Source organism: Cricetulus griseus, chromosome 8, assembly GCF_003668045.3.
Source record: "Cricetulus griseus strain 17A/GY chromosome 8, alternate assembly CriGri-PICRH-1.0, whole genome shotgun sequence".
NCBI lineage: Eukaryota > Metazoa > Chordata > Mammalia > Rodentia > Cricetidae > Cricetulus > Cricetulus griseus.
This window is the reverse complement of record NC_048601.1, coordinates 47,686,290-47,712,303: the sequence shown is the minus strand read 5'-3', so window position 1 is coordinate 47,712,303 and position 26,014 is coordinate 47,686,290. Positions and strand designations below refer to the sequence as shown.

The window sequence follows — 26,014 nt, the reverse complement described above, 5'->3', positions numbered from 1 at the left end:
TAAGGCCACCAGAAAGCATAGAAATTTGTATTATAAATCACAACAGTAGAAAATTACAGTTATGAACTAGCAACAAAAATAATTTTATGGTTGGGGGTCACCACAACATGAGGAATAGTATTGAAGCGTTGCAGCATCAGGAAGGTTGTGAACCATTGCCTTATTCACTGTTCAGATCCAGTTGTATGATTTTGAAAAGCCAAGAACTCACTCTGATTTATGGATTGTAACTATGTCTCTTATAGTCCTATCTGTGGAGTTCCAGCCTATGACTACTGTTTGTTACATACAGTTTCGAGGCACTTTCTTACTTTTCACGTACCTTCTGTTTACTAGTAACCATCTGTTCTGACTTCTTAAACCAGACACCACAGTTCCTTGTGTGTGTGTGTGTGTGTGTGTGTGTGTGTGTGTGTGTGTGTGTGTGTGTGTGTGTGTGTGTGTCGAGACAGGGTTTCTCTGTGTAGCTTTGGAGCCTATCCTGGCACTCGCTCTGGAGACCAGGCTGGCCTCGAACTCACAGAGATCTGCCTGCCTCTGCGTCCTGAGTACTGGGATTGAAGGCATTTTCCACCAATGCCCAGCTTTTTCTTTATATTAAATATGCAATGTGTTCAATAACAAAACAAGCAGCCTCCACTTGTATTGAAACTAATTTGCTTTACTAAGCTGTTTTATGATGTCATGCATAGTTTTTTTCAGGACTTGAGGACTAAGTCTAGAAGCAAGCACTCTGTCACTGAGCTGTATTCACCAGCTCTTTCTTTTCTTTTTACTTTGACACTGAATCTCACTTGAGCTTGGCAACCTTCATATTCCAGGTTGGGCTATAATTCTTACATCTTCAAAATCCTGCTCTCTGAAGCCAAATCTCCAATCTCAGTGAGCCACTGACTGGAGCAGGAAAACCATTATAGATAATACCAACCACTGAAGAGCATGACAAACAATGGCTCAGGGACAAAACGTGACAGAAACTGGAACAGTGTGTCAGTATTTTTTTTTATCACATGGACACTTAAAATAGTTCACTGATATTCCTTCTTCATGCTAGATCAGCAAAACCGTAACTGGTTTTCACATACCACCATGCAAAAATATTTAATTGTTGTTTTATTCAAAATAGGTAAGATCTGAGAACTCTACAAATGTACCCTAACAAGTGAGTAGACCAGTGAACTATGGTGTATCTGCAGAATGGAATAGCATCACAGAGGTACAAAATATTGAAACGTGCACTGGCATGGCATCATGTTAAGTGAAGGAAGCCAGACTCAAGACCAGCTTTTTCAGAGGTTAATATACTCAGTGTTCTGGAAAGGCAAAATTAGATTGATGGATAGCTTACAGTGATACCCAGGGGCTGGTGCTGGGGTTAACTATGGAGCAGTGAGAGTGTGTTTTGAGGGGGGATGAAAGTAGTCTATATTGTGCTAATGGTGATGGGACAGATGAAATTTTTTAAAAACTCTTCCAAACAATTCAGCAAAAGAATAAATGTTATTGTAAGTAAATATAAAAATAGTGAATGCAACATAAAACAGATTTCATGACATTGTAAGTTTATTATTGATTTCATATCTTGCTTAATGTCAGGGAGCCTGACACTTATTATTTTAACCTTTTTACCGTTTTCCTTGGGGGAAAGTATCTTTGAGACCAGTGATTTTTAAACATGTCATGTTTAGCTATAGGTGATGATTACATGCGGGCTTGGTAAGTCCTTGCATTGTCAGGCTAGCAGCATAGGTATCACAACTCCTGTAATCACCTCTTTTCCCTGTTCCAAATCCCAGCTAATTTCTCCCTAGTAAATAATACAGCATGACAAATACTTACATCCCCAAATAAATATTAACTTTGAGGACAAGTCCTCCTTTTTGTCAAAGTAATTCCAACGAGTTCAAGAAAATGATAATAAAACCACTTGTTTAATAAATAGAACCTAGTCTGTGGCCATTCAAGATCAACAGAATTATGAGTACTCAGCTAACATTTTGCTGTTATTTATTTTTTTGTGTGTGTGTTGCCTATTGATCACATGTCTAACACCTGCCAAGAGCTAACTTGCAAGTCACAAGCAAGCAAAGCAGAAGTCAGTCAGATTCTCTGAAGTGTGTGTTCTCTTGCATCAGGTAGACTGGGTGTTTAGATGGGGTGTGGTAACCTAAGCAAGGACATGGAGCCATGAGCAGATGGAGAGTGACTTCTCTGGGCAGGTCAAGGAAGAACTGAGAGACGTGACAGCAACTGTGTTGTCTTAAAGAATAGGCAAAGTGGTTACCCCAACAAAGAAGGGCAGAGAAGGGCAGGAGCCAGGAATGAAGACATGGAAGAGCAATAAAACATGAACAGCAGTGTTTCTGGAGAAATTGGAGGACAGCAGCATTCTGGAGGATGGGGTACAACGGAGCTTATAGTCTGGAGGTGACACCAGGGTGGTGAGGACCACATTCGCAAGCCCTGGCATATCACACTAAAGGAGTGGATGGTGCCATCTTATAAGCTGTGATAATGAACCTCCAGGCTCTGAGTCTCCCATGACTGTCCCCCAGCCCACAGGACCCAGTTCTAATGTGGAAGATTTAAAAGCTAATATTTTTTTCTATTTCTTTTCAAAAACATGTCTAGGTATTAACATTTTATGTCTAAACTGCAGTTTCAATATTTCCCAGTGACATTCTTCTACTCAATAAAGGAGGTAATCCATTTTAGAAGAAATACAGTTCATCCATGGGACTCAGTAAAACGATTTTCCATTTTAGTGGGGAAATATTCACCCTGTAAATATTTTAATCTTTTCCTCTGGTGTGTGGAAGGGGCCCTTTTAAATGGGTTTTGGCAGGGATGAGACTCAGAAAGATTTGCATTTTAGAAGCATCACTCCAGAGGCAAGGTGGAGAGAGAACTTTGGCAAGAAAGATTTTACTGCTCTGGGCTCAATTTAAGCAAATCCGTTTTAAGCGTCTTATGGCCAGACAGGACAACAGAGCAAGAAAAAATATTCTCACCGTCTGCCATTTCTGTGTAAGTGGGAATGCAGCCCAAAGGAAATTGTGTGTGTGGCCTTTGTCTTTTGCTTTCTGAGAGAGAGAGAGAGAGAGAGAGAGAGAGAGAGAGAGAGAGAGAGAGAGAGAGAGAGAGAGAGAAAGAAAGAAGAAAGGCAAAGGAAAACCATGAGGAACCTTTGCATACCATTGCATAAAAGCCTGATGTTATCCGAATTACTGTATTACATGTAGTTCACAACTGATCATACCATCAGCGGTCCCCAGAAGAACATTAGGGAATTCAGAGAAATGCTGGATTTTGTCTGGAATACTGTTAGCTTATGTGTCCTTATTTTGACTTGTAGACTGTCTTGTCATGGTTTGCCAAAGCCATCATTATCATACACTAACATAATAGCTCCCAGAGTCCAAAATATATTTCTTCTGCATAATTTTTAATTAATTTTTGTTTAAATTAAAAACAATCTTATTTTATATTTATATACCAATCCCAGTTCCCTCCTGCCCTCCCTCTTCCTCCATCATCCCCCATCCCACCTCCCATTCATTTTTCAGGGAGGGTGAGGTCTCCCATGGGGGATCATCAAAGTCTGTCACATCATTTGGGGGAGGACTGAGGACCTCCTCCACATATCTAGGCTGAGAGAGTATTTCTCCAATAGGGAATGGGCTCCCAAAGCCCATTCATGCACTAGTGATAAATAATGATCCTCTGCCAGACTCCCCATAGACTACCCAAGCCCCCCAACTGACACCCACATTCAGGCGACCCGGTTCAGTCCTATGCTGGTACCCCTGCTACCAGTCTGGTATCCATGAGCTTCCACTTGTAACAATAACTCTTTCTGCCAGCCACCTGAGCCCCACTGCTATGCTAGGGCCCCCAAACAACACGCAGAGTCTTATATTAGTTTCAAAGCTGCTGGCCAATGATTAGGATTTCTTATGTATTAGCTCAGTCTTAATTATCAACTATAGCTACTAATCTATATATTTTATAAAGACTTATAGAGGACTCCAGCAGCTGGTGTCCTCTCCTGCCAGGATCACATGGTGACTCCATGCCTCTTTTTACTACATTTCCCAGAATCCCCCTTCCCTCCTAGTCCTGCCTAACTTGCTTCCCTATTGCCAACAGTGCTTTATACACTAGCCTGTAAGAGAGACATATACACAGAAGGCCTTTCCCCATCACCCACTTGCTCAAGTCAGCTGTTTCTTTGGCTTTCCCAAGCATAGTCTTGACCACTATGCCCATTACTCTTCCCTCTCTACAATTGGATTCCAGGAGTTCAGCTCAGTGATTAGCTGTGAATCTCTGCTTCTTCCATCATCTACTGGATGAAGGCTCTAGGATGGCATTTAAGGTAGCCATCAATCTCATTATAGGGGAAGGGCATTTAAGGTACCCTCTCCATTATTGCTTAGATTTTTAGCTGGGATCATCCTTGTGGATCCCTGGAGATTTCCCTAGTGACAGTTCTCTCATTAAGCCCATTATGGCTTCCTCTATCAAGGTATCTCTTTCCCCCAATTCAGCTTTTCTGATCCCTCATGTTCTCCTCCCAGCTCCCCCACTCCTCTCCTGTTTCTCTACCCCACTCCCATGCTACCAATTTACTCAGGAAATCTTTTCTCTTTCTCCTTCTCTGGGGAACCATGTGTGTCTCTCTCAGGGTGCTCCTTGTTTCCTAGCTTATCTGGGGTTGTGGATTATAAGCCGGTTATCCTTTTGCTCTATGTCTAATATCCACTTATGAGTGAGTACATACCATGTTTTTCTTTCTATGTCTGGGTTATTCCACGTAGGATGGATTCTTCTAGTTCTATCAATTTACCTGAGGATTTCAAGATTTCCTTGTTTTTTCCCCACTGAGTAGTACTCCATTGTGTAAATGTACTACTTTTTTTTTTAATCCATTCTTTGGTTGAGGGGCATCTAGGTTGCTTCCAGGTTCTGGCTATTACAAACAATGCTACCATGAACATAGTTGCACAGATGCCCATGTGGTATGAATGTGCATCCTTTGGGTATATACCTAAGAATAGAATTGCTGTATCTTGAGGTAGACTGATCCCCATTTTCCTGAGAAACCATCTTATTGATTTCCACAGTGGCTGTACAAGTTTGTATTCCCACCAGCAGTGGAGGAGTGTTTCCCTTTCTCCACATCCTCTTTAGCATAAACTGTTTTTGATTTCAGCCATTCTGACAGGTATAAAATGGTATCTCAGAGTTGTTTTGATTTGTGTTTCCCTGATGGCTAAGGATGTTGAGCAATTTCTTAAGTGTCTTTCAGCCATTTTAGATTCCTCTATTGAGAATTCTCTATTTAGATCTGTACCCCACTTTTTAATTGGATTATTTGGTGTTTTGGAGACTAGCTTCTTGAGTTCTTTGTATATTTTGGAGATCAGCCCTCTGTCAGATGTGGGGTTGATGAAGATCTTTCCCCATTTGGTGGGCTGCTGTTTGTCTTGTTGACTGTGTCCTTTGCCTTATACAAGCTTTTCAGTTTCAGGAGGTCCCATTTATTAATTGTCAATCTCAGTGTCTGTGTTACAGCAAGTGGTCTCCTGTACCAATTAATTCAAGGGTATTTCCCACTTTCTCTTCTAAGAGGTTCAGTGTGGCTGAATTTATGTTGAGGTCTTTGATCCATTTGGAATTAAGTTTTGTGCATGGTGATAGATATGGATCTATTTGCAGTCTTCTGTATGTCAACATCCAGTAATGCCAGCACCATTTGTGGAAGATGCTTTCTTTTTTTCCATTGTATAATTTTAGCTTCTTTTTCAAAAATTAGGTGTTCGTAAGTATGTGGATTAATATCAGTGTTTTCAGTTTGATTTTGTTGGTCTACCTGTCTGTTATGCCAATACCAAGCTGTTTTCATTACTATAGCTTTATAGTAGAGCTAAAAGTGAGGGATAGTGATGCCTCCGGAAGTTCCTTTATTGTACAGGGTTGTTTTGACTATCCTGGGTCTTTTGTTTTTCCATATAAAGTAGAGAATTGTTCTTTCAAGATTTGTGAAGTATTGTGCTGGGATTTTAATGGGGATTTCATTGAATCTGCAGATTGCTTTTGGTAAGATTGCCATTTTTACTATGTTGATACTACCTAACGAACAGCATGTGAGATCTTTCCATTCTCTGATATCTTCTTTAATTTATTTCTTTAAAGACTTAATGTTTTTGTCATATAGATCTTTCACTTGTTGGCTTAGAGTTACCTCCAAGATATTTTATGTTGTTTGTGGCTATTGTGAAAGGTAATGTTTCTCTGATTTCTTTCTCAGCCCATTTATTGTCTTTACATAGAAGGGCTATTGACTTTTTAAAGTTAATATTGTATCCTGCCACTTTGCTGAAGGTGTTTATCAGTTGTAGGAGTTCCCTGGTAGAATTTTTTGGGTTACCCTGGAACCATTTTTTTAAATGTAAGATGGTAACTGCCTTAATTTTTAACTTGTTTATTACTTGCATTGTACCAGATTCTGTTTCAGTATTTTCCTTCCCTAGTTAGACTTGAAGCACCATGCCACCAGGGAATGTGTCATCCTCATCCTTGCTCTGTGTTTAGTCTCTGCAATTGGTCAGCCTATAATTGAACACTTGTTGATTGATAAGTACTATATTGTTTCTATAAATGGCATAGTTCTTTATTTTCTGAATATCTATTGACTCATTTCCTTAACCTTCTGTTGATAGAATTTTTAGTTTTAAGTACTTCCAGGGAAAGATCCATTTTCTAAGTTTTCATGTAGAATACATGCACTAAAGGAAGTCCATGCTACTGTGTGTATGTGTGTATTTAGTAAAACTAATAAAAGACTGCCTTTCTTATCCTGCAATTTCTTCATACTCAGTGAGACCATAGAATTTCATCTGATAAATACCCATGATAGATAATTGTTTTGCTACTATTTTAAAAAATATTTCAGAGAACAGCGGGGGTGCCCCAAATGTAGGCTCTTTTGAAACAAGGATTTGAGTTTTGATAGTTCAATGGAAAGAAACTGTTGGTCCTAGGAAATGCTATCAGGCCCTGGGAATTGAGGCAGGAAAGAGAGGACAACCATTATGTTTTGCATCACTAGGCAGATTACTGATGTGGACTGTGGGGGCTCAGCCCCATTCAAGCTTTCTGAGATCTGTGCAGAACTTGCTTCAATAGAGTCCCATTTAAGGAAGAAACTAATTATTCTAGCTTATCACTGGTCATGAACTGGTGTCATGGGTATTGACTACACATTTCTCACTTGCCATATGAGAGGGCTAAGCATGGCCATGTGCTCATGTTCATAGGAAGTCCTCAAGCCACTGTACGTGCCCACTGTATGGAGATGGAGACTTCTGAAATAATATGGTAGGGTACCAGGAACATGTTCTACGAAGATTGTGCCTTCTTGAGCACAGAGGTATTTCTGCTGGTGCTCTGATAAGTCTGTCCATCATGTTTCTCTATAATAACAAAATAAAGCAACTTAAAATGGTGTTCATTTTGGCTTGTGGTTTCAGTTCATAGTTTCTTAACCCGATTTCTGTAGACTTTTTTATGTAGAACATCATTGTGGGTTAGCAAAGCTGCTCGCCTCATGGTCCCCAGGAAGTAAAGAGAAGCAGAGAGGAAGAGCCCAAGGGTAAGATACTATCCTAGTTAGCTTTAATTGACCTATAATTTAAGTGACATATCTTAGAGCCATCTGAAAGGAAAGTCTGTTAGTGAGTGAGAAAGCAGTATCCCTTCATGGTTTCTTCTTCCAGTACCTTCTTGAGGTCTTGCCTTGACTTCTTTTAATTGATGGACTGTGACCTAGAAGCATAAGCCAAATAAATCCTTTCCTCCATTAAGCAGCTTTTTGTCATGGTATTTGATACAGCAACAGAATGATGCTAGAACAGGTACAGTCTTCAAAAGGCCTATCTAGAATTACTGACTTCCTCAAATTAGATCAAGTGTCCTAAGAGCTCATTCAGCTAGACACTTATCAGCGAGTTAATCCATTGATGCTAAAGCATCCTTCTGATCTGTTTACATCACAGTAGCCTCTCATGTGGAAAACAAATGTTGAGAAGATGAGTCATTGGAGGCATTTTATTTCTGAACAATAACTGTGGGTTAATGATCTGCCTTAGCCCCTGGATGCTTTATAATTTTCTCTAGTCCAGTAGCTCAGGAAGTGTGGCCATCCTCCCAGCAGCTTCACAGTTGCCCAGGAAGGTTCATATACTTGGTCTCCTTCCCTAACCCCTTGCAGTCTTTGAGTATGACATACAGCAGCCTATTTAAAAGCCCTTCCAGAAGACATGGGTGAACACTCATCAATCATCCAGACCCACTACTATACTCAATTACAATTTACATTTATATGACTTTACTTCTCTTAATAATTTTTATAAGGTACAAACCATTTGAATAAAGCAACAAAATACTTTTCATTTTGAAAGATTTTTTTCTTAATAACATGCTTGTCATCAACGAAGATTTCGATGTCCTTATCCTCTGCTGTTTTATGGATTATATAACTCTGGGATAATAGAATGTTATTTTGAAAATTACACTAGTGTTTTTTAATACTAGTGTATTTTTGTTACCAGTGTATGTGAAAAATATAATAGTATATCAATGATCATTGATATATCAGACTTTATTACAAATAAAAAAATGGTGATCTCATTAAATTAGTTTATAGAATGCTATGAAATATTTGCAAGTACTTATCTGGTAATGATAAAGGTGTGCTGCCTCACAGAGAAAAATTCTAGCATTCGCAACTAGAAGTAAAGTTTGGAGCCCCCTGTTCTTACCCTGTGCAAATTTTCACACCTCTAAAACACTCTGTTGAAGTTTTATTTATGTAAAACATATCTTTCTTTTATGTTCAATTATCTGATTAAAAAATTGAGGAGCTAACTGAATTGTCTTACCAAAGTTCAGATTTTTATTCTTCCAAGAGTTTATGCATGGGTTACAAATGAATACATTCATGCCTTTCTGCTGCCTATAAATTTTCTTTTTCTATTTGCCTATTTCATGCAACATATTTTCAACTTTTCACTACAGTGAAACTCTTTGATTCACACTTCTCTAGAAACTCACAGTGAAAAATCGATAACATTTGAGTTATTACAAAGATGCAGGTTCCTTATTGGCCATTCTAGGTCTTGGTCTTTAACAGAGCATGGTTTGAAAGGCCTATCCTGGTGACCACAGGCCTTCTAAAGAGCTTTGGCTGGATACCCACCAGTGTTGTTAGATTGTTTTGAACTTCTGAGTACTTTTTATTAAAGAAATTTAATCCAAATTAAATTCCTTAATTATCTGGGTAAATTAGCTTTAAAAAAGTCCTCCTTTTCCAATATGGCTGCTCTGTATTTGCTCGACACTAGTAGTTCTCAACCTTCCTAATGTTGTGAACCTTTAATACAGTTCTTCACATTATGATGACCCCCCCAACCATACCATTATTTTTGTTGCTACTATATAACTGTAATTTTGCTATTCTTATGAATCATAATATAAATATCTATGTTTTCTGATAGGCTTGGGCAACCACCGTGGAAGTGGTTTTGGGATTGCAGCCCTCAGTTGAGAACCACTGTTCTAGACCATCATTCTTACTCTCTGTTCTATGATGTTTCTTCTTCTGTGTTATGTAAAATGCCTTGAGCTTGTAAGACACTTCATTCATGGGTTTCACTACAAATCTGACAAACTAAGCAATACACAGCATCACAGATTATTTGAGACTGCCATCTTTTATTATATTTAGCTAGTGATTGTATGCTTGTGTTACACATTGTTATGATTTTTGATTATTTTGACTCATGACATTGACTTTTATATGTTTGTATATGAATGTACCAGTGACTGCCACTCTCTATGGCCCATTTATGTGTGTATTCTCTAATCTTCACATGTATTCTAGCAGGCTACCATTTTTTTTCTTTTTGGTTTTTCAAGACAGGGTTTCTCTGTGTAGCTTTGGAGCCTTTCCTGGCACTCGCTCTGTAGACCAGGCTGGCCTCAAACTCATAGTGATCTGCCTGCCTCTGCCTCCTGAGTGCTGGGTATTAATTATTTTTATTTTATGTGTATGGCTTTTTTCCCCCTTGAATGCATGTCAGTGCATCATTTGTTTGCAGTGCCAGCAGAGACCAGAGGGGGGCACTGGACTCACCTGGAACTGAATTTGTGAGCCACCACGTGAGTGCTAGGAACTGAATTTAGGACTTCTGCAAGAACATTCATTGCTCCTAACCACCTAGCTATTTTTCTTGTCCCAAACTGGAGTCATTTCCATCACTTTACATCTTTTTTCATTCACTTACCCCCTACTCCTAGTTTATACTTTCAAAGTAGTATGTACTTTGCCCCACTCATAGCACCTATATTTTTATATTTCTTTTTTAAAAATTCTTCCCTCAGTTTCCCCTCTTTTCTCCTCCTATCCCTTCCTTCCCACATCCCTTCTATCCCAGATCCACTCTTTCTCCATTTCTCTTCAAAAAAAAAAAAAAAAAGAAAGAAAGAAAAGAAAAGAAAAGAGCAGGCCTTCTAAGAATATCAACCAACCATGGCATAACCAATTGCAATAAGCTAGGCACAAACTCTCCTATCAAGGCTGGACAAATAACCTAGTATGAAGAAGAGTCCCAAACACAGGCAAGAGTCAGAGACACCCCCTACTCCCATAAGAACATCAAGCTACACAACCAAAGCATTTATGCAAAAGACCTAGCTTGGACCCATCATGATCGCTGTTTGTCCCTTCTGTCTGTGAGTGCCTTGTATCCCTGCTTAGTTAAATCTGTGGTCTATGTTCTCTATTCCTCTGGGTCCCACGATCCATCCTCCTCCTTTCTTTGAGGTTCCCCTGGCTCCACCTAGTGTTTAGCTGTGGGTCCCTGCTCCCATCAGTTGCTGGATGACACCTCTCTGATAATTGGGCTAGGCACTGATATATGATTATACATAGTATCATTGTGTATCATTTCATTGACTGTTTTTCCCAGTCATGACTGGTTCTACACAAGCTACACATCTGTCACATATATGCAGAGGGCCTAGGTCAGTCCCATGCAGGCTCCCTGGTTGTCAGTTCTGACTCTGTGAGCCGCCATGAGTCCAGGCTAGTTGATTCTGTGAAATTTCTTGTGGTGTCCTTGACCCTTCAGGTTCCTATAATCTTTCCCCCTCCTCTTCTGCAGGGTTCCCCAAGCTCCCCAAGCTCTGCCTAATGTTTGGCTATGGTTCTCTGCATCTGTTTCTGTCAGTTGCCTATCTAATGGATGCCATATTTTCTTTAACATCTGAGTAATACTTCATTGTGTACATTGTGTAAACATCTTCTTTATCCATTTTTTGGTTGAGGGGCACCTAATAGGTTGTTTCCAATTTTGAGCTACTATGAGTAAAGCCACTATCAACATAGTTGAACAAGAGTCTTTGTGGTAGGATCAAGTGTCCTTTGTGCATATGCCCAAGAGTGACATAGCTGGGTCTTGAGGTAGAACAATTCTTAATTTTCTGAGGAATTGCCAATAGTGATTTCCATAGTGACTGTAGATGTTTGCACTCTCACCAGTAATGGAGGAGTGTCCTCCTTGCTCCACATCCTCACTTGTGTGAGCTATCACTTGTGTTTTTGATCTTAGCAATTCTGACAGGTAGAGATGGAATCTCAAAGTAGTTTTGATTTGCAATTCCCTGATGGCTAAGGCTGTTGAACATTTCTTTAAGTGTATCTTAGTCATTAGAGATTCCTCAGTTGACAATTCTCTATTTAGATCTGCACCCCAATTTTAATCGAGTTATTTAGTTTGTTGATATCTAGTTTTCTGAGTTCTTTATATATTCTGGATATTAGTCCTCTGTCAGATAAGGAGTTGATGAAAATCTTTTCTCATTCTGTATGATACTGTTTTGTCCCATTGACTATGTTTCACATTATAGAGGCTTTTCAGTTTCTTGGGGTTCTATTTACTAATTTTGTTCTTAGTGCTTATGCTATCAGTGTTCTGTTCAGAAAGTTCTCTCTTATACAAATGTGTTCAAGGTTTGTTCCCACTTTCTCATCTATTAGATTCAGTGTATCTGGTTTTATGTTGAGGTCTTTGATCCACTTTGGCTTGAGTTTTGTGCAGGGTGATAGATACTGATCTGTTTGCATTCTTCTGCATGCCAACATCCAGTTAGACCAGCACCATTGATTGAAGAAGATGCTTTCTTTTTTCTGTTTTATACTTTATGTATCTTTGTCAAAAATCAGGTGTCCATAGGTGTGTGGATTTATATCTTGGTTTTTTACTTAATTACATTGATCCACCTGTCTGTTTTTATGCCAATACCATGTGCTTTTTACTACTATAACTCTGTAGTAGAGCTTGAAATCAGGGATTGTGATACCTGGAAGTTCCATTGTATAGGATTGTTTAGCTATCCTGTTTTTTCCATATGAAATTAAGTATTGTTCCTTCAAGGTCTGTAAAGAATTGTATTGGGATTTGGGTGGGAATTTTATTGAATCTGTAGATTGCTTTTGTTAAGATGGCGATTTTTACTATGTTAATCCTACCAATCCATGAGCATGAGAGATCTTTACATCTTCTGATATATTCTCCAATTTCTTCTTTCAAATACTTCCTTCAAATACTTCATGCAAGTCTTTTACTTGCTTGGTTAGAGTTACACTAAGTTATTTTGTGTCATTTGTGGCTATTGTGAAGTGTGATTCTTATCATCCCCCACATCTATTATTTATATATAGGGGGCCACTACTTTTAATTAATCTTATATCCAGCCACTTTAATGAAGGTCTTCATCAGCTGTAAGAGTTCCCTAGTAGAATTTTTGGGGTCACTTTTGTATACTATCATATTATTGACAAATAATGATATTTTGACTTCCTCTTTTCCAGTTTTTATCTGCTTGATCTTCTTTAGTTGTCTTATTGCTCCAGCTAGAACTTCATTTACTATATTAAATAGATATGAAGAGATAGCCCTGTCTTTATTCCTGAGTTTTGCTTTGAGTTTCTCTCCATTTAATTTGATGATGGCTATTGGCTTGCCATAAATTTTCTTTATTATTTTAGGCATGTCCATTTTATCCCTTATCTCTCCAAGACTTTTAATATGAAGGGGTGTATGACTTTGTCAAGTACTTTTTCAGCATCTAATGAGATAGCCATGTGTTTTTTTCTTTCAATTTGTTTATATGATGAATTGCATTGACAAATTTTCATATTTTGTTCCATTTCTGCATTTCTAGGATATAGCATACTTGATCAAGGTGGATGATCTTCTTGATGGGTTCTTAGATTCAGTTTGCAAGTATTTTATTGAATAATTTTGCATCTTTGTTCATGAGTGGCAATGGTCTGTTGAATCTTTGTGTGGTTTGATATCAGGGTGACTGTGACTTAGAATCTTCCTTCTACTTTTATTTTGTGGAATAATTTGAGGAGTATTGGCATTAGCTCTTCTTTGGAAGTCTGGTAGAATTCTGTAATTAAGCTTCCTGGCCCTGGGCATTTTTTTTTTAGATGGGAGACTTTTAATTGCTGTTTCCATTTCCTTAAGGGTTATAGGTCTATTTTAGTTGTTTATATAACCTTGATTTAACTTTGGTAAATAGTATCTATTTAGAAAAATATTCCATTTCTTTAAAAACAATTTTGGCCTATGAACTACTTGCCTCTTAGAACTGCTTTTATGTAGGTTCATAAGTTTTGGCATGTGGTATATTTATTTTCACTGAATTAAAGAAATTCTGTAATTTTTTTCTGCCTTGACCAGTGGTCCCTCAGAGAGTTGTTCAGTTTCCACAAGCTTGTAGGGTTTCTGTTTTTTCTCTTGTTGAAATTCAGCTTTAATCTGTGTTGGTATGATAAGATGCAGGGTTTCTCTTCAATTTTCTTGTATCTGTTGAGACTTACATTGTGACTGAGTATGTGATCAGTTTTGGAGAATGTTCCATGAGGTGTTGAGAAGGATGTGTATTTTTTGTGTTTGGGTGAAATGTTGTATAGGTATCTTTTAGACTCATCTGGTTCAAAAAATCTGTTAGCTCCATTATTTCTCTATTTAGTTTTTGTCTGTATTACCTCTCAATTGGTTAGAGAGGGGTATTGAAGTCTCTCATTATTAATGTGTGAAGGTTGATGTTTGATTTAAGCTTTAGTAGTGTTTCCTTTACAAACTTGGATGCTCTTGTGTTTGGCACAAATATTAATAATTGCAAGACCATCTTGGTGGATTTTTCCTTTGATGAATACAAAGTGTCCTTCCCTGTCTATTTTCATTCATTTTGTTTGAAGTTTAATTTGTTAGATATTAGAATAGCTACACCAGCTTGCTTCTCTCCATTTGCTTGGAAGACCTGTATCTAAACCTTTACTTTGAGGAAATGTCTATCTTTGATGTTGAGGTGTGTTCCTTGTAAGTAGCAGGCATATGGATCCTGTTTTTGTATCCATTCTGTTAGTCTGTGTCTTTTTATTGGGGAATTGACTCCATTGAAATTTAGAGATATCAATGAGCAATGATTGTTAATTTCTATTATTTTGTTGTTGTTTGTGGTGTGTGTGTGTGTGTGTGTGTGTGTGTGTGTGTGTGTATGTGTACTTTTCTTTTTTTGGTTTTTGTTGGTGTGAGATTATTATTTCCAGTATTTTCATGGGTATAGTTTAACCTCTTTGGTTTGAAATTTTCCATCCAGTACTTTCCATAGGGTTAGATATTTGGATAGATGTTTACATTTGACTTTGTCATGGAATATCTTGTTTTCTCCGTAGATATTGATTAAAAATTTTGCTGTGTATAGTATTCTTGACTGGTATCTGTGGTCTCTTAGTGTTTACAGCTCATCTGTTCTGGACCTCCTGGCTTTTAGAGTCTCTGTTGAGAAGTCATGTATAGTTTTAATAGGTTTGCTTTTGTATGTTACTTGGCCTTTTTTCTCTTGCAGCTTTTAATACTTATTTTTTGTTTTATATGTTTATTTTGGTCATATATGGCAAGGGAACTGCCCTTTCTAATCCAACATATTTGCTATTCTGTAAGCTTCTTGTACCTCTTTAGGTATGTCCTTCTTTAGGTTAGGAATATTTTCTTCTATGATTTTGTAAAAGATATTTTCTGGGCCTTTGAGCTGGGATTCTTCTTCCTCTATTTCTATTATTCTTAGATTTGGTCTTTTCATAGTGTCCTAGATTTCTTGGATGTTTTGTCAGGATTTTTGTAAGATTTAACATTTTCTTTCAAGGATGTATCTATTTCTCCTTTCATGTCTCCAGCACCTGATATTCTTTCACCCATCTCTCATTTTCTGTTGGTGATTGCTTGCATCTGTAGTTCCTGTTCACTTACCTACGTTTTCCACTTCCAGAATTCCCTCAGTTTGTGTTTCTTTTATTGATTCTGCTTCATTTTTAGGTCTTGAACAGTTTTATTCATGTCCTTAACCTGTTTATTTGGTTTTTTATTATTTTTATTTTGGATTTCTTTAAGGGGTTTACTGATTTTTTTGTTTGTCTTTTCCTCAATTTCTTTAAGGGATTTATTAATTCCCTCTTTAAGACCTTTATTATCTTTATAAAGTTGGTTTAAGGTCACTTTCTTGTACTTTAGCTGTGTTGGCATATTCAGGACTTGCTATAGTAGGATAGCCAGGCATTGGTGGTCACATATTATCCTGACTGCTGTTGATAGATTTCTTACACTAGTTTCTAGGCATCTAGGCTTGGGGTAATTATAGGTCTAGGGGCATGTTTCTTAATTATTCTTTGTTGGATAGGTGTTTTGTTTCTTGGTTTCTGTTTCCTCTCTGGTCTTCTGGCCAAAGTTGCCTGTAGTTGAGTAGAGGATCTCTACCTGAGTAGGGGGCTGGACTCCTGATGGCTGGGGTTGCCTCTGGTCAGGCAGGGTATTTCTACTGACTTGGAGTATAGCGTTCTTGCAGCTGGTATAGCCTCTGGTTCAGCTGGAGATCCTCCAAAAGAGTTGGGGGCCAGGGTTGTGGTGACAGGGAGGGGTGGGGTGATTGAGGATAGGCTGGGCAGGCACTGAGTGGAGACAGTGCTCAGGCATGTGGGCTACCTACAGTTCTTGTGGCTGGTGTGGCCTCTGGTAAAACAGGAGGCCTCTGTTGGTGCTGGGGGATGGAGGGAGATAGTTGGGTATAGGATGGGCAGAAACTAAGAGAGAGGGGGTGGTTCTAGAGTGGGATGCTTACCTGGGGTTATTGTTGCCCACTTGGCCTTTGATGGAACAGAGGGTTTAATACCAGAATTGTGGGCTCAGATTTGGTAATGAGCTGAGGAGGGATTATTGGGGATAGGCTAGGTGGACACTGAAGGAATATTGGTGTTCTGTGGGCAGGGCACTTACCTGGGGTTCTGGCTTCTTGCATGGCTTCTGGTAGAGCAAGGGACTTCTGTTAGAGGAGTTGTGGGTCAGAATATGGTGAGAATGAGAGGAGGTATAATTAGGGAGAAGCTGAGCAGGAACTGAGGGCTCCTTGGTGGTCTGCAAGCACGGGGCTTACCTGGGATTCTGGATGCCAGCATGGCCTCTGATGGACCAGGAGCCTCCACCAGAGTTGTGGCTCTATTTATTTTTACTTAGCTTTTTATAGCTGACCACTGAAACCTTTGTGTCCTGCAAAGTGCTTAGAAAATATCCACTGGGTCAAAACATCTGAAATCCTTTGATTTCATTGTGGGTATCTTCTTGTGTTTGTTTGTTTGTTTTTCTAATCTCTTATGGTGACTAGGTTAGACTTGGATTCTCCATCCTTCTGCTTTAGCCTTCCAAGTGCTAAGATTTTTACACGTCACCATGCTCAGCTTTTGTTCATAGTAAAATAGGAGCTCTCAACAATAACAGGAGGTCTTGGCAGCCCAGCCTGTTGTCACCTTTCTGATTTTACCACCTATTACTCTTCCCTTGCACACTTCATTCCAGCCTTGACCTTCCAAGAAATATATATATACTCTATGTTATAAAGTTCCATTGGCATAAATTGACATATTGTTTATCATGAGAGGGAAGGAGAGTGCCTGGAATATTAAACTAGGCCAAATTTCAGATCACTGAGTAGTCATTTATTGTTAGATACTAGAAAAATGCAAAAGATTTTCTAGCTTTCAAATCTCCATTTCTAAAATTGGGGGAAACACTGTCATGGCAAAAATCCTGTGAGTGGGCTTAGCATATAGACACAGGTAGTAGTTATTACTGTCAATGGTCATGAATATATCAGTCAGCTATTATTGTGAAATAATTATCCGCACAATCTCAGGAAAAATGACACTTTCATACTCTTCTGGGCAAGCTTCTACAGATTGCCAAGAGACATTTCTGGGGGCTTTTGGCCAGCTTAGTTATATAACTAGGTATCCGGCTGACCTCAACAGTTGTGCTCTGAGTTGTGGGTTCAGCCAGGCCAGATTTGTTCAACATGTTTGGTTCAGGTTGATGAACACAAGCCATATGAAGGAAGGTCTTGACATTTCCAAGGCAGAGAACCAAAGCAGAAATGAGACATCTTAAGAACCTAGGCTCAGAACTGTCAGCACATCCCTTATGTACATAATCCATTGTCCAAACAAAGTCATGTGCATGCCTTTACTTCATTTTGAACATCAAGCACTAACATTAACAAAGGGGATCGCTCTTCTAGAGAAAACACCTTAGCATGTCCTATCAAAGGCTGGAATTAGAAGCCACCAAGAACTGTTAGTGATGTAAGTAGCAACTTTTAGATATTGTCATAATTGCTGAGTTTTGGGAATTTGCCTGGTGGCATATTTTAATTACATTTTTTTCTGCTGGCAGCATCTTTGTCCTAATAGGTTTACACTCCTCTTAGATCAACTGGAATTCATTTTCTCTTATCCTCATGGCTTATGTAAGCCATACTCCCATTGAGGATACTCTGTTTTCAATTGAGGTGTTGAATATAATATAGTTAATTTGGCACTGGCTTCCAAGATTTGAAGCAAACTTATGTCTTCATTTATTTTCTGTACTACAAGGGATATTTTTATGTAGCTGCATATAATGTTTGTTGTTTTTGCCTTGTATGAAAAGTTACATTTTAGATGTTGTTTGTATCAGTATAAAATAAATCATCCTCTAACCAAAAAATTAGCTAACCAGACCCTAAAATATTGCTCTAGTAGTTCCAGAAAACACTGAATTTCATTATTGAAATACTGTCTTATAACTGTGTTCCCAAGTTTGCAATGATACATTTTTATAAACTTTGAAAGTGACAGGCTGGCTATGAACAAGAACCCTAGAAATAAATCAGTAAAATTGTCCATTAGGGTCTTGTTGTCTTACTGATAAGATCAATGTTGAGTATGTTGCCTCTTTTGTGACAATAAGTATTGATTGAAGGCTTACTGTGTTCAAGCATCATGATAAGTATGGCCCATGGATAATCCCACTTAATCCACAAAGCACCCTGTGTGGAAGATGCACCACCTGAATTTATAAATAGACAAAAGTTCAGAAAGGTTAAAAAGCTTAGTTTTCTAGACAGTCAACAAGTGGCATATCTAAGATTTGAATTCATGTAGTCTGATTCCAGACCATGAGTGGAGGGTACTGTATAGACAGACATACTATGTATATATAAAGTTAAACCTGGTGGTACTAAGTTTTATAAGTACTGTTATGTACATCATATTGATGTTTTTTTTTTCTTGTGCTGGAAACAAACTCATAGCCTGTACATGTTAGACAAACACTTTACTATTGGGGCTGTACTACATATTGATATTTTAAAAGAAGATACTATTCAATATGTACTAAATCTATCATATGTTATCAGAACTATCATACAACATTGTACTCAATAAATACTTGGATAAAGCTTTTGCTTTCTTTGCTTTCTGTTAGCCCTGTACAGCATATATGAAAAATCCTTATTCAGACACTCCAGTAGTTGAGCTTATTCTCCCTACTTATCCTTATTCTCATAATGGTTTATTAGTTCTGGGGTCTACATGCACCATCTTTATTAAGCACCTACAGTCGGAGCCATTGTCCTTTCTTCTGAATGTGAATGAAACACTGCCATCTCTTGGTATAAGAGGCTCTCAAATATATGATTTCCAACAGCCTTTTTTGGATGGTGTCTGTCACTCTCACTCCTTCAGCAACCATTAGCTGCCTATAGCTCTCCAAGAGGGGTGTGGCCTTAAGAGCCTCTCTCGAATCTGTGATGGAATGCTGACAGACCCAACTCATCAGATCATGAGCTAGTAGCTACTGCTGCTATGAGTTCATGGGTACGACAGCTGTACCACAAAGAGAACACCACATTTCATAGTACCCTCCCTCAATGTTGAACCCATACTTTCCACCCCTCTTATACAATGTTCTCTTGGAGGGAGTGAGATGGATGTCTCACTTAGGACTGAGCATTCAACAGTCAATTAGTCTCTACACTTTGACCAGTCACAAAGCTCTCCATTGATCATTGCTTACTGCAGACAAGTTTCCCTAACTTACAGGAAAGATAGTAACTACATTTAATTAAGAAGGGTGTCATTCTCTCTGGAATGAAGTCATAGATATTTTCCCCTGGGGTGTCATGTAATTGCCCAGATGGGAAATATGTCTCTCAGGTAGCAAATGAAAAGTTTCATAAGCCATTTGATTGGAAGGAATGGACATATGCTCATCTAGGTTGTTTAAGTGGGGAATGAGGATGTACTGGGAATATTTAGTAATATGGTACCAAGCTTGGTGGGTAGTGACAGGTGACAGATCTAGAGGCTTCAGAAGCTTCCAGAGCTCCAAGCCCATTGCTGTCCTGTGGGAGATGGGGCTTCAATTGCTCTTTGACCTTATGCACTCTGAGTGAGTGCTAGGTGTCCCTGGGGAATGGTGCCCAAACTATAGTAGCCTTGTGCACATCAAGAGACAGAGGCAGATGAAATTGTGTAGAAGTTAAGTCAGAACCCAGGCACCAGGAGTCACTGAAATAACAAACCCAGCATGACTTGCTGCATTTCTGCTTCATGAGTTACAACTCTTGTTAATTATATGGTTGATTTCATTTCTGCTGGTCAGACACCTGTTCATCCTTTTCTTAGTAAATAATTTGTATAATTAATTACTAATTAATATAACAACTATGATTTTAAGAATGTATTGGGCAAGACATGTCCATATGGAATTCATAGATCTTAAGGTGGGTTAAACGAAGACCATGTTCTGTTGGGGAGACTTTTCACCATGCAATTCTAGGGGCACCAATTCTGTAATGTGTGTCATAGCTGTGCCTCAGTCCCCTGTTTTCTCCTTAGAAGATCACTGATACTCTTATTTTTCTTTATTCAGTACATAGGATAGTCAAAGAAAATAAACCCTTTGCCTTATAGTGACTGGGGCAGAGCCAAGGCAGTGACAGAGAGGTCTGTTGGCAGAAGATGTTACCTCTTGGGGACCAGCTCTTATTCAGTCACCAGGCATGATGCATGTGTGACAAGCAAAATGATTTGAATGCCTTTTGTTATGGGAGGCCCATGAGTTGTGGATGAAGAATAATGGCAGTGGTGCATCAATCACACATGTGTTTTATTTTAATCCCTTAGAGGAAAGATGGTGATGGTCTCACTGTTTCCCCAGACTGAAGAGGAATCCAAGCATGATTTGTGTTAGTGGAGACACATGAATTCTGTGTGTCAGTGGAGACTTTATGTCTGTCTTGATGCCTGGGGAAAGGTAACTGATTGTGTGGAGCTCAGGGGAATAGTCCACTTGGGGCTGGTAATGGAACAGAGGTAAGGGGAGGGTATAGATGCCAATTCCTAAGACTCAGGGGAGGACAGGTCCCTCTTCCTGTCTCTCAGGTAGTGGCACAGAAACTGCTGTCATGAGAGAAGCCCAGTCTTTTCTGTGAGAACAGGGAGCGAATAATCTTGCTGTTTAGTTTCCCCCCCACCCCGAAATAATTTTCTTCCCTCCCTGGATAGGCTTTCAGAGGTGGTCCTGATGCTCTTCCAGGTTCCTATTCAGCAGAGGAAGCCTAGTAGGCACACTGGGATGCACTCACACAGGGCTGCTCAGAGAGAAGGGTTTGGCTAAGAATATAGACTTTGGAGCCCGATGTTCCTGGTTCAAATCTTGACAACATCAATTCCCAGCTGGAGGACTCTGGGTCTCCCCATAACTTTCCAGATCTTGGTGTTTGTATTAGTCAGGGTTTTCTAGAGTCTCTCTCTCTCTCTCTCTCTCTCTCTCTCTCTCTCTATATATATATATATATATATATATATATATATATATATATGAAAGACTTAGAGGCTGCAGTTCAACTAATCCAACAGTCGTTAACTGTGACTAGAAAGTCCAAGAATCTAGAGTTGTTCAGTCCCGGGAGGCTGGGCGTCTCAGCTGGTCTTCTGTATATGATAGAATACCGAAGAAGTGGGCTCCAGTGCCAGTGAAGGAATGGATGTGCTGGGAAGATGAGGGCAAGCAGGCAAAGAAGGAAGGCTTTCTTCTCCCATTGTCCTTGTATAGGCTTCCGGTAGATGGTGTGTCCCAGGTTAAAGGTGTGTCTTCTTGCCTCAGATCATGATTAGAGGCATGTTATCTTCCTGTCTCGAGACATGGATCATAGGCGTGTCTCCCATTTCTGGATTGTAGCTCATTCCAGATAGAGTCAAATTGACAACCAAAAGTAGCTATCACAAACCACCCCTTGTCAACTTGATACACAAATATCTCCGTATGTCATGATTAATTTCCAAATGAAAATAACAACCATATCATAATGATACATTAACCTAGTATAACTATCCACATGCAATTGCAAATGCATTATATTTTTAACCAAGTCATAATTATGCATAATACAATGTAACTATCCCTTGAACAACTGCAAACATATAAATTTAGAATGTATGGCAATGTACCTTCGGGGGGCATCCTTTTAGTATCTCAAGCTTAAATATCATAACTATTGATATTGATATTTTCTTAATTGATATTAATGAAATTGAAAGAAAACACAAATATCTGCATAAATGCATTCTTAACAGAAGTTCTCATGTCATTCATAGTCCTCATTTCTGCAACTGGTTACATGGCCTTAGATGGTGTTTATATCTATCTTCCACTACTACTCATTCTGTACTTCTCTACCCTCTGCTATCATCTCAGCAGATCTTGGCTCTTTTCCTGGAGGAGTGACCCATAGCCTTCATTCCTGATGGGGCTTTGCCCCTTGTCATTCTGTCTGGATTGGGTTGTTTTAGTTTCTCATTGACTTTAATCACAGGGCATGGTAGAATCAAGAAATGCCCTAAAGGATCTCCTGCCCTCCAGACATAATCCTTCTTACCTCCATTGTGTAGAGGCAATCCAACTTCCCCATGGTAATCTGGATCAATCGCCCCCCCCCCACACACACACAACACTGTTACTCCTTTCTTAGCCTGTTGGTTTAAGGGCATTAGAAGTCCAAAGTGACCAGAGGGAAATTTGACCTTCCAGTTCAATGGAATGTTTTCTGTGGTTCCTGGCAGGAATACTAATCCCCAGAACCAAAATTTGACTAACAGAATTTAAGGTTGTGGGAACAGGAAGCAAAACTTTCCTAGTGGGTCACTAGGGGTGATAGTGAGTGGGACTTTTCCACCCCTTGATTCCTGGACCAGTGGAGTCTGGCTATAAGAGAAATAGGACCATATACTAGATGCTGATTCAAAGTATATACTGCCCCAGCCCTCCATGCTGCTGCCACCTAACTGGCACTATAACTGTGTCTTCAGAAGGTCATTCCACCTTTCTTTCTGAAAAAACTGCTTCAGGTTGGTAGGGAACATGACAGGACCAGTGGATTCCATGATCGTGGGCCCACTGTCACACTTCTCTGGCTGTGAAGTGAACTCCTTGGTCAGAAGCAATACTGTGTGGAATACCATGTCAGAGAATAAGGCATTCTGTAAGTCCGTGAATGGTAGTTTGGGTAGTAGCATTACATGCAAGAAAGGAAATCCGTAGCCAGGATAAGTATCTACTCCAATAAGGGCAAAATGTTGTTCTTTCCATGGAGGAAGTGATCCAATGTAGTCAACCTGCCACCAGGTTGCTGGATGATCACCCCAGGGAATGGTGCCATATCTGGGGCTCTGTATTGGTCTCTGTTGTTGGCATATCTAGCAATCAGCAGCAGCTATAGCTAGGTCAGCTTTGATGAATTGAAGTCCATGTTGTTGAGCCCATGTGTAATACCCATCTCTGCCACCATGACACTTTGTCAGGGTCCCATAGGGCAATGTCAGGAATGACTGGGTACAGAGGATGACTGTCCACTTCATGGGGTATCCCATCTATTTGATTATTGAACTCCTCATCTGAAGTCACCTTTTGGTAAGCATTTACATGGGACACAAGCATCCTTACATCATTTGCCCATTTAGAGAGGTCTATCCACATATTTCTTCCCCAGATATCTTTCTCACCAATTTTCCAATCCATTGGGTACACCTCACGAGTCAGTGAATAGTCCTACAGCTGGCCATTTCTTCTTCCAAACAAACTGTGATACTACATATACTGCCCTAAGTTCTGCCCACTGTGAAGATTTTCCTTCACCAATACCTTCCAGAGTTGCTCCAGAAAGGAGTTGTCATGCTGCAGCTATCCACTTCTAGGTGGTATCGGCAGAAGGCCCTAGTCTTCTCTTCCTCAGTCAACTGGTAATAGGGCACACCCCTTGAGGCTATAGGTACATTCTTGGCAGTAGATGCCATTGTAATAGGAGTAGAAGCCATAGGCATTTGGGCAACTTTCATGTAACTTGCTTATATGTTCAGGACCTGCTTGGTCCTGATCACATATATATCACTTCATTTGATAATAGATTGCTGCTGTGCACATCTTACTTTATGACTTGGTGGGTCAGATAACATCCAGCTCATGATGGGAAGTTTGGGTTGCATGATAATGTTGTAGCCCACTGTCAAACATTCAGTTTCTACTAAGGCCCAATAGCAGGCCAAGAGCTGTCTTTCAAAGGGAAAATAGCTGTCTGCAGATCATGTCTGATACTTACTCCAGTATATCCCAAAGGTATCTTCTGTGATTCACCTATAGGGGATGAGAAAGTCCCCCAAACAGTGTCCCCATCTGCCACTAATACCTCAAGTACCATAGGGTCTGCTGGATCATATGGTCCAAGTGGCAGAGCACCCTGCACAGCAGCCTGGATCTGTTGAAAATCCTTCTTCTGTTCCAGGCCCCACACAGGGATAGCAGCTTTGTGAGTCACTTGGTATATGAGTTGGAGTAATGCACCCAAGTGTGGAATATGCTGTCTTCAAATAAGCCTAAGCATCCTGCAGAAGTAGGCTCCAATGCCAGTGAAGGATGTGATGACAAGGTGAGGACAAGCTGGTGAAGAACAAACAATCCCTTCCTTATTCCATTGTCTTTATATAGGCTTCCAGCAGAAGGAGTGGCCCACATTAAAGGTGTATCATCCCACCTCAAAATCTGGATCAAAGACATGTTGTCTTCCTGCCTCAATATCTGGATCACAGGTGTGCCCTCCATTTCTGGATTATAGTTCATTCCAGATATAGTCAAGTTGACAACCAAGAATAGCCATCACAGTGTTTTTGCCAGAAAATCTGACATGCCTTAGCTTCATTTTCTACAGAAACAGACCTTGAAGTAAGAATTCAAATATTCTTTTTTAAGGAGACAGTTATAGAAAATGTGTGTTGGAAGTGAGGAAGAGGTACTGGGAAAGGAGAGATCAAATAAAGGATGTATTCTCAAACTAGCTACTCCTAGAAACTGGAAACAGGCTAGGCTTGAGAGTTTGGGTATTTCTCAGTCAAGGGTCAGACTAAGGGGCTCCTCACTGATTCTTCTTGTGGTCCTCCCTGAGTATGATCAGTGGTATAAATCTTTGGAGCATCTCATTTGCCCTACATTTAGTAACCTGTTCCCAGGACATTAAGAGAAAAGGCCTCTCTATATAGCAACAAATGGAGAAGGGCACTGGGCTGGCTCCCTTTCAGCCTCTGCCATGCCATGCCATGCTACCTTACTGAGTGTTAGAGGACTATGGACTAGAGGACATCAATACAAGGCTTTCCAGAATGGCTCACAGAAAGCTCTAGCTCTCTGCTGGGGCCATTTGTATCATAATTAGAGAGTCCTCTGTGTGAGAATCTGGGTAAGGAACTGACCTTGATCCAAGTCCTACCTCCTTCTGTAACCACTGAAGGGAATAGCTTTGCAGCTTCTAGGACAAGTTCTAAATCAGTGAGAGAGTTCTTTAAAAGGCCAATTTGTAATTATTTGCAAGCTAGACAGATGGGTTGCATGTTTGGATCCCAGCACACCCAGAAAAGCTGGGAACAGAGATATGTGGATTCTCAGGGGTTGCTGTTCAGTTTGACTGCTAAAACAATAAGCTCTAGGTTCAGAGAGAGAGACACTGTCTCAGGTACTAAGATGAAGAGTGATAGAAAAAGACACCTGGTCAACCTCTAGCCTCTACACACACATGCATGAATGAGCACACCAGCATATCTACATACACACATAGGCATATAATATACATACACTGAAAGAAGATAAGAATAGTAATTGCTTCTTTACAGGTATTATAATATATTGCTTCTATGCAGTATGGCCTTGGAGCATGGAAACAACTATACATAGTGTATCTGCAAGTAGATGTGACCTTGATTCAGTGAAAATTCATAAACTATCATCGATTGTCCATTATTTTTCTCCGGAGCCAATGTACCTTCCCCTACACCTGTATCCATTAGCTAAAAGAGATTTTACTTCTCAAGAGACAGTAGAGAGAGGTGTGAAATGTGCTCTTTACAGTTGCAGGTTTTGAACTTTTGCCTAAAGGGTTTTCTGTGTTGAGTCTATGCAAAATGTTTATCACCTTACCGCCATGTTTCTCACCTATAAAATGGGGGTGATGAATAACACCTACT

At 39.6% G+C, this 26,014-nt stretch overlaps 1 protein-coding gene across 1 annotated transcript in view; it reads left to right on the top strand.

Moving 5' to 3' along the window:
- Tafa1 (TAFA chemokine like family member 1) overlaps positions 1-26,014 on the top strand; it is a 533,571-nt gene that overhangs the window by 27,048 nt on the left and 480,509 nt on the right. The gene's annotated exons all lie outside the window — the stretch shown is intronic.